Consider the following 8520-nt stretch of genomic DNA (forward strand, 5'->3'; position numbering starts at 1 on the left):
CTCCTCGTACTCCTCGTCCTCGCCCTAGTTCTCGGTCCCCTTTCCTGTATGTTTACGTCTTCCTGGTTTGCATCGACTCCTTGCCTGTATCCTCGACAACGATTCTCGGATTATCCCTTGTGACCACGTTTGCGCATCGGTGACCACTGCCTGTTTTCTCGACAATGTCTTTCGGATTTCTCTCTGAGAAACCTTCCTGTGCTCCACAATTGGGTCCGGCGCTTCCACCCCCGGAGGACACCGTGACAGAAGGTTCTGCCTTACATTTGGACCCAGCAGAGACAGTGCATCCATCACTCAACCGCCTCACAGGGAGTGTTGCTGGGAGCACAGGAGCATGGACTTAATCGCCTGCACAACTCTGTTCAGACTCTGATCAACGCATTGCGCTCCAAGGGTATGACCTTGCGTACCGAGTGCGCGCAGGACACACCCCCCTCTGCCCTCCCTGCACCAGAGCCCAAACAAGAACAGCGGCTGGAAACCCCTGCAAGTTATGATGGCAACCCTATCTGCTGCGCGGGGTTTTTGCTACAATGTGAACTCATCTTTGCAAGCCGGCCCCGGCTATACCACTCTGATCTGAGCCGAATTACTTACCTGGTCTCCCTTCTCACGGGTCGGGCTCTGGAATGGGCAACTGCTGCTTAGTGGCGCTGTTCTGCACTCACCTATGATGATTTCAAGAGCCACTTCCAGGCGGTTTTCGGGCTCTCGTGCTTCGACCAGGACACCAGCGAACACCTCCTGAACCTACAACAAGGCGACCACTCTGTGGCTGACTATGCGATCGACTTCTGGATCCTCACCGAACGCTGTGGTTGGGACCAAAAGGTACAGCTAGCCTGTTCTAGGCACAGGTTGGTGCCCAGGCTTCAAAAGGAATTATCATTTTGGGGAGAAAACTGGACACTCGACAGCTTTGTCCACACAACCGTTCTGTTGGTATGTTGGACATTCTAGCCAGGGATCACGACCCAGACCCTTAGATTACCCCGGGAAGGCCCCCGATGCCACAGGACCGACCTGCCTCCCTGCCGGTCGAGCATGGCCGCCTCACACCCGCTCAGTGACAGTGCCGACTCAGGACCAGCTCTGCCTCTACTGTGGGAATCCTGGTCATGTCCTACGTGAGTGCCCGAACCGTCCCGAAACCCTGTAAGTGGCATCCTTCACTGCAATCGCCTTATGGTTCCAGTGGAGTAGAGGGCTCAGAGTCTCCACCCCAGGTGGACATCCCCTCTGAATATTGAGACCTTGCCGAAGTCTTCAGTAAAGAGCAAGCCACGGTGCCTCCCCCTCACCGACCCTGGGATTGTGCCATCGACCTCCTGCCTGGGACAACACCCCCCCAGGGGACGGATCTACCCTCTTTCCCTGCCCGAGCAACAAGCCATGCAGCAGTACATCATGGAGGCCCTTGCCGCAGGTATCATCCGTCCTTCTCCAGCTGCTGCCAGATTCTTTTTTGTTGAGAAGAAAGATGGGGGCCTCCGTCCATGCATCAACTACCGTGGTCTCAGTTGGATCACCATCAGGTATCCTCACCCGCTTCCGTTAATCACAGCCGCACTTGAACACATACACCATACAAGGTGGTTCACGAAGTTAGACCTGCAAAGTGCATATAATCTCATTCGAATCAGGGAGGGAAATGAATGGAAGACTGCCTTTAGCACCACCATAGACCATTACGAATACCTGGTCGTGCCTTCGGCCTTGCTAATGCCCCTAGTATCTTCCAGGCTTTTGTAAACCACGTCTTAGGAGATCTCATTAACTACGGTGTTTTGGTGTACCTGGATAACATCCTTATTTACTCCTCGACTCTTGAGCAGCATGTGGCCCTGGTGTGGCAGGTCCTGCAGCGGTTACTACAACATCGTCTCTTTGTTAAGGCGGAAAAGTGTCAATTCCACCAGACACAGGTAGTCTTCCTGGGGTACATATTGTGCCAGGATGGAATCGCTATGGACCCAGGTAAGGTAAGGTACAAACAGTCCTTCAATGGCCTCGTCCCACCACGGTGACGGCCTTACAGAGGTTCCTGGGCTTCGCCAATTTCTGTCACCAGTTTATTCAGGACTTCAGTGCCATAGCTGCCCCTTTGACAGCCCTGACAGCTCACAAATCAACAAAACTTCCTTGGACCCCGGAGGCACAACGTTCTTTGAATGCCCTTAAGACCCGTTTTGCTTCTGCTCCAATCCTCCACCACCTAGACCCCGAGTTGCCATTCATAGTGGAGGTAGATGCATCAGAGACAGGCATAGGGGCTGTCCTGTCCCAACGCCAGGGAGTCCCACCCAAGTTGTTTCCTTGTGCGTTCTTCTCCAAGAAAATGTCCCAGGCAGCCGGCATTACGACACTGGAGATCGGGAGCTCCTGGCAGTTAAACTGGCCCTAGAAGAATGGAGGCACTGGCAAGAGGGAGCCAAGCATCCCTTCGTTGTTCTCACAGACCAGAAGAATTTGGAATATCTCCAGTCAGCCAGGCGTCTGAACCCCCGTCAAGCCAGGTGGGCCCTTTTCTTCACCCGTTTTAATTTCACTGTCACTTATAGGCCAGGGAGCAAGAACACAAAAGCTGATGCCCTGTCTCGTATGTATGAGAAGGAGCCAGCCAAACCCCAACCGGACTTCGCGTTGCCCAGGTCCTGCATAGTGTCACCTGTGTACTGGACATTCGACCAGGACCTCGCGCAAGTCCAAGCCTCTGAGCCTGAACCCCCAGGTAAGCCTGCTGGAAAGCAATATGTTCCCCCCAGTATGTGAACAACCCTTCTACAGTGGGTTCACAAACATCCTGCAGCTGGTCACCCTGGGTTTAGCAAAACTCAGGCTCTCCTACTAAAGCGCTACTGGTGGCCTTCTATGCAGGAGGACACACAAGACTACATCCGGGCTTGCAGGGTCTGCGCCCAGGCAAAATCCTCGACCCAGAAACTGGCAGGGCTCCTGGAACCCCTGCCAGTGCCCAATCGCCTTGGTCCCATATTGCCCTGGAGTTTCTCATTGATCTCCCTGCTTCTGATGGTAAAACCACCATAATGACAGTGGTGGATCTGTTCTCCAAGGCCTGCTGACTAATACCCCTCTCCAAGCTCCCAACCGGCCTAGAAACAGCCAGATTTCTTTTTCTGCACGTTTCGTCTGTTTGGCCTCCCTGAGGACATTGTCTCAGATCAGGGTCCTCAATTCACCTCGAGGCTGTGGAAGGCCTTCTAGCAGAAACTGGGTGTATCCGTCAGTTTGACATCTGGATACCACCCTCAGACAAACAGACAGGTGGGACGCCTCGAACAGGACATCAGCCGGTTCCTCCGTAGTTATTGTGTAGATAAACCCCGACACTGGGTACATTATCTACCATGGGCTGAATATGCACATAATGCACTAACGCATACCTCCTCAGGCTGTTCTCCGTTTCAGTGCATGTTAGGATACCAACCACCATTGTTCCCATGGCAACCCGGTTTGAGTGATGTACTGGCGGTGGACTCCTGGTACAAGGCCCATGCCAAGGTGTGGCAGAACGTCCAGAAACATCTCCTCCGCAGCCGGGCCCGGACCAAACGTCAAGCCAACCGACATCGACGCTCTCTCTCCTTCCTACCAGGTCAGAGGGTCTGGTTATCCACAAGAGGCCTCTGGGGAGCCTACCTGTCAAGGAAGCTCAGCGCCAGGTACATTGGCCCTTTCAAAGTCCTTCGCCGTGTCTCCCCCGTGTCGTATCGTCTCCAGCTGCCGTAGCACCTGAGGGCACATCCCACCTTCCATGCCTCATTCCTCAAACCCTGCGTCGTCTCCCTGCACCAGCCTCAGCTCGAAACACCACCGCCGTTCACCCTGCAAGATGGAGAAGCCCCCAGATACGCAGTGTGAGCTCTCCTGGATTCTCATCATCGAGGAGGGATTCTCCAATACTTGGTCAACTAGGAGAGTTACAGGCCAGAAAAACAGTCCTGGGTCCCGGCCCAGGACATCTTGGACCCTGAGTTAATAGCCTCCTTTCACAGAGACCATCCCAACCGTCCCGCACCCAGGCCCCGAGGTCGTCCCCCGGGCCGCCGCAGGGCAGCTGATGCCACCCCTGGAGGGGGGGTACTGTCACGCCCTCCGCTTCATCACAAGAAGCAACACCTGCGGCAGCTCACAGGACAATCGTATAAAGGGGGAACTCAGAGCCCAGGCAAATGCGGAACCTAGTTCAGCCTTAGCTCTTGCTTGCGTGACTTACCTTAGCTCCTGTCTTCCTTGATTCCCAGTCCTCTTCCTACTCCTCGTCCTCGCCCTAATTCTCGGTCCTCTTTCCTGTATATTTACATCTTCCTGGTTTGCATTGACTCCTTGCCTGTATCCTCGACAACGATTCTCGGATTATCCCTTGTGACTACGTTCGCGCCTCGGTGACCACTGCCTGTTTTCTCGACAATGTCTTTCGGATTTCCCTCTGAGAAGCCTTCCTGTGCTCCGCAACTGGGTCCGGCGCTTCCACCCCCGGAGGACACCGTGACATTTGTATTGATCTTTTTTCAGTTATACCAGTGTTTGAGTGGAGCCTAAAAGAAAAAAGTAACACTAGTATTGTTTGTCATTATCTTGGAGTGTAAGCTAATGAAATGTACAGTCATAGGTGAGTCAACCATTGTACCTTAACTTTAATCAGCCTAATTAAGTGGGTAATTAGTTGGCTGTTTGAAAACACACACACACACACACACTTTCAGAACCACTTGTCCCATATGGGGTCGCGGGGAACCGGAGCCTACCCAGCAACACAGGGCATAAGGCCGGGGACACACCCAGGATGGGACACCAGTCCATCACAAGGCACCCCAAGCAGGACTCGAACCACAGACCCACTGGAAAGCAGGACTGTGGTCCAACCCACTGCGCCACCGCACCCCCTGTTTGAAAACAATTAGGTCTAATTCAGACCAGCCCTGTCCAACAGAGTCATTTTAATATTCTTAAACGCTTATCAATAAAAGTCAAGTTGGCAAAAACAATGTTTATAAAAGCACTCAAAGGAAATTTCTGGAAAAAAACTGTTAAAGTTTATCCGATTGGGTAGGGTTGCACAGCCACGTTCAAAGCCAACTCATTAAATAGAGGAAGTTTGGAACAGCAGTGCCTAGGAGTAGTCATCTTACTAAAATTTGTCCCCAACCAATGCCTGTAATAATAATAATAATAATAATAATAATAATAATTAATAATAATAATAATAGCTCAAAAAGAACTCCAGAACATTCAGGAAATTCCATGAAAGACATTGTGCGAAGATGGGATACATGAGAGAGTGGAAAGGCAAAAACCAGTCATCACTAAAAACAACATGAAGCTTGACTAGTTCTCCACAAAGCACCTGGGTGTCTTCCAAGGCCTCTGGAATGTTTTTTGGACTGATAAATCCAAAGTACAACTTTTTGGGCAATACAGGCCCTGCTACATCTGGCAATATCAAAATACACCTCATTTACTTATTTAGCAGATACTTTTATCCAAAGCAAAAAACATCTAAAAAAAAAAAATACAAAGACTGCATTAAGTCAGCAGAGTAAGAACCTGAAGTCAAGTAAGGTGGTGGTAGTGTAATGGCCTGGGGATGTTTTGCTGCCTCGGGACCTGGTGTGCCTTGCTGTCTACTGAAGGACTTGCAAATTCTTCATTGTTTCAGAAAATTCTAAAGGGGAAACTCAGGCCATCAATCTGACTTGAAGTTGAGCACAGCTGGGTCATTCAACAAAACAATGGTTTCAAACATACAAGCCATTCAGCTGTAGAATGACTAGGGGAAAACAAATTTAAAGAATAATCTAGTGAAAAAAGGATGCGCCAGCACAGGTAAGGAAGTTTCTTGGGAGAGGTGTTTATTCAGGGTCGTCCTGGGGAAGGAGACAGAAGGGGGAATGGGGGGACAAGTAACGCGTAGACCGGGGGGAGCTTCGTGCGTGGGGTTGCGATGGGGGTCGTGATCGGGGTCGTGGACGTCTTCGGGCACTCTTTATCATCGGCTCCTCCGTCTCTCTCTCTCTCTCTCTCTCTCTCTCTCTCTCTCTCTCTCTCTCTCTCTCTCTCTCTCTCTCTCTCTCTCTGTCACTGGCGGGTCCAGGGGAAGAAATAGAGGTTGTGATCAGCTCCAGCTGCTGCTGGCCCGTCCCAGGCTCCACCACCTCTTCCAACCGCCCCGGCGTGCTACACCTAGTCAAAAAATTCTGGTCAGGCTCCGTAGCACCACATGAAAACAGTTGTTCATGCTGCAACATCTGCAAATGTTGCAGAGCTAAAGTAGATCTGTACAGACAACTGGAGTAAAATTCCTCAGCAGCAATGTGAGACCCTGGTGAACAGCTATAGAAAATGTTTAGTTGCAGTCATTGCAGCTAAAGGTGGTGCAACCTGTTATTGACAATGAAAGGGCAGTTACTTTCTCACACCTGATTGCAGATTGGATTCAACAAAATGACGAATACAATACCATGTCATTTTTTTCACTCTTAGGCTCCATAAATGTATTACACACTTATCCCATACAGGGTCACAGAGCCTAACCCGGCAACTCAGGGCATAAGGCTAGAGGGGGAGGGGGCACACCCAGGACAGGACACCAGTCTGTCACAAGGCACCCCAAGCAGGACTCGAACCCCAGACCCACTGGAGAGCAGGACCTGGTCCAACCCACTGTGCCACCGCACCCTCTGTAAATGCGTTAGTAGAACTGAAAAAAGATCTAATTTAATGTCAAAAGGCTGTAAAATTATTTTTTAATATAGTGCTAGCATAATTACTTTGCTAAAGTAGATAAGTTATCACATACTACTCCAATGCACATACAGTTTCCTGGAGGTGTGCCATAACTTAAACTTAAGACATCTGATCTGTTCAGCAAACTAACACTTAGTGGGATTTGTGTATCATTACTCCCAATGGCACAACTAGTCAATGGTTGACTCATGCATCACTCTCACTCTGGGTGTTTAATAATAGCATGGCCCTCATATGTGGGGCTGCAGAGTGAGATCAGAGGACCTCAGCCAGGAGGAGCTCATTCTAGAAGAGTCTGGGACTTTGTGAGATGGCCTGCTTGTCTGTCAGCTTCACAGAAATAGTCAGCCTGTGGATCTCTCCTTACGTTGAAGAGAGTGCATTGGGTGCATTGTGTAACTGGGGTTCTGTATCATTCTGTAGTAGGTGATCTGATCTCTGTGCTTCAGTGTTGAGGGTGGTGCCATTTTTTCATTCATTTTGACTGCAAGTAGAAATGTTGAAGGCTGTGTAATTATGTATTTTGTCAAAAAAGTGCACTTTTGAGCTATTATCTGTAGAGTTAACACAAAGGCAATAAATTTAAATATAATTGATTTGGTAGAAGGGAGTCATAAATGGGATTTGGATAAAGTGATACCATAACTACTGCCCTCTAGAGTCTAGAGAAATGTTATTTATAGTAAAGTGTTGCAGTTTTTGAACCCAGAACCAAGCAGTTAACTTCTATTGTGTCCTGAGGATGTTTGATTACGAACGCTAGTGATCCTCCTGTGTATGATATTTAAAACTGCTGCTATGAAATGTACTATATGCTGATCAGTTTAAGAATTATGTGTGTTACTGTTTTTTACAAATTTGGCTCACCTGGGCAAGTTTTTTATTTTTTTTCTTTTGTTAATGAAGGATTAGATATGATGGTTTTATAACAGGTGCATCCCACTCAAATAGAAGGCCAGTCTCAGAATCCCAGCAGTGTGTGTAAGAGTCTATTGAAAGGCAAGAAGGGGAACTTATTTTAGGATCATAGCTTGACATTTAATCTCACAGGCAACCCTGAGTCTCAATGAGAGAATAATGACAATCTAATTATATGTAGTGTTTGTAGTTTGTAAGTAAATATTTTTAATAAACTTAATTTAAAAAAATGTGTCTTCCCATGCCTGCTATATCACAGATTATATGGAAATTGTCAGTTTATAACCTCTCTGAAATATAAAGGCTGTCAAACAAGACTTCACCCATAATTACATTAACTATTAACCAATTAACTATTTCTAGTGAAATTCAGAAAAGCTCCCACTTGAAATAATTCCATAATTGGTGACAAATTATTTGAACAAACCATATTTTTGTCCAAAAAATTCTGAGTTAGTGCACATATGAACCAATGTTTGATCCATATCATTTTTACCTTTTTCACAAACAGTGAATATGTGTCTCTTTCATCCAGCAGATATGTATCTGTTGTAAAATTCCATGTTTACACAGCCATTACCTCATTCAGTTTAATAACATTCAGATGTTGACAGGAATGCAGTCTCACAGCGTTTCAGTCACACAGAAAATTTTATCCAGTAATAAGAAACTTTTTAACATTTGAACATTTGACTGTTTTACATGAGACTTGACATCCCCGGTGACTTATTGTCACTAATGCTGCTACAAAACACTGTTGGTCTTAAGGTGTATTTAAGCATTTAATTGCAGCTGAGCATTAAATGCATGAAAACTGCACACAGTTCATAG

This window comes from Scleropages formosus, chromosome 18 (genome assembly GCF_900964775.1).
Source record: "Scleropages formosus chromosome 18, fSclFor1.1, whole genome shotgun sequence".
NCBI lineage: Eukaryota > Metazoa > Chordata > Actinopteri > Osteoglossiformes > Osteoglossidae > Scleropages > Scleropages formosus.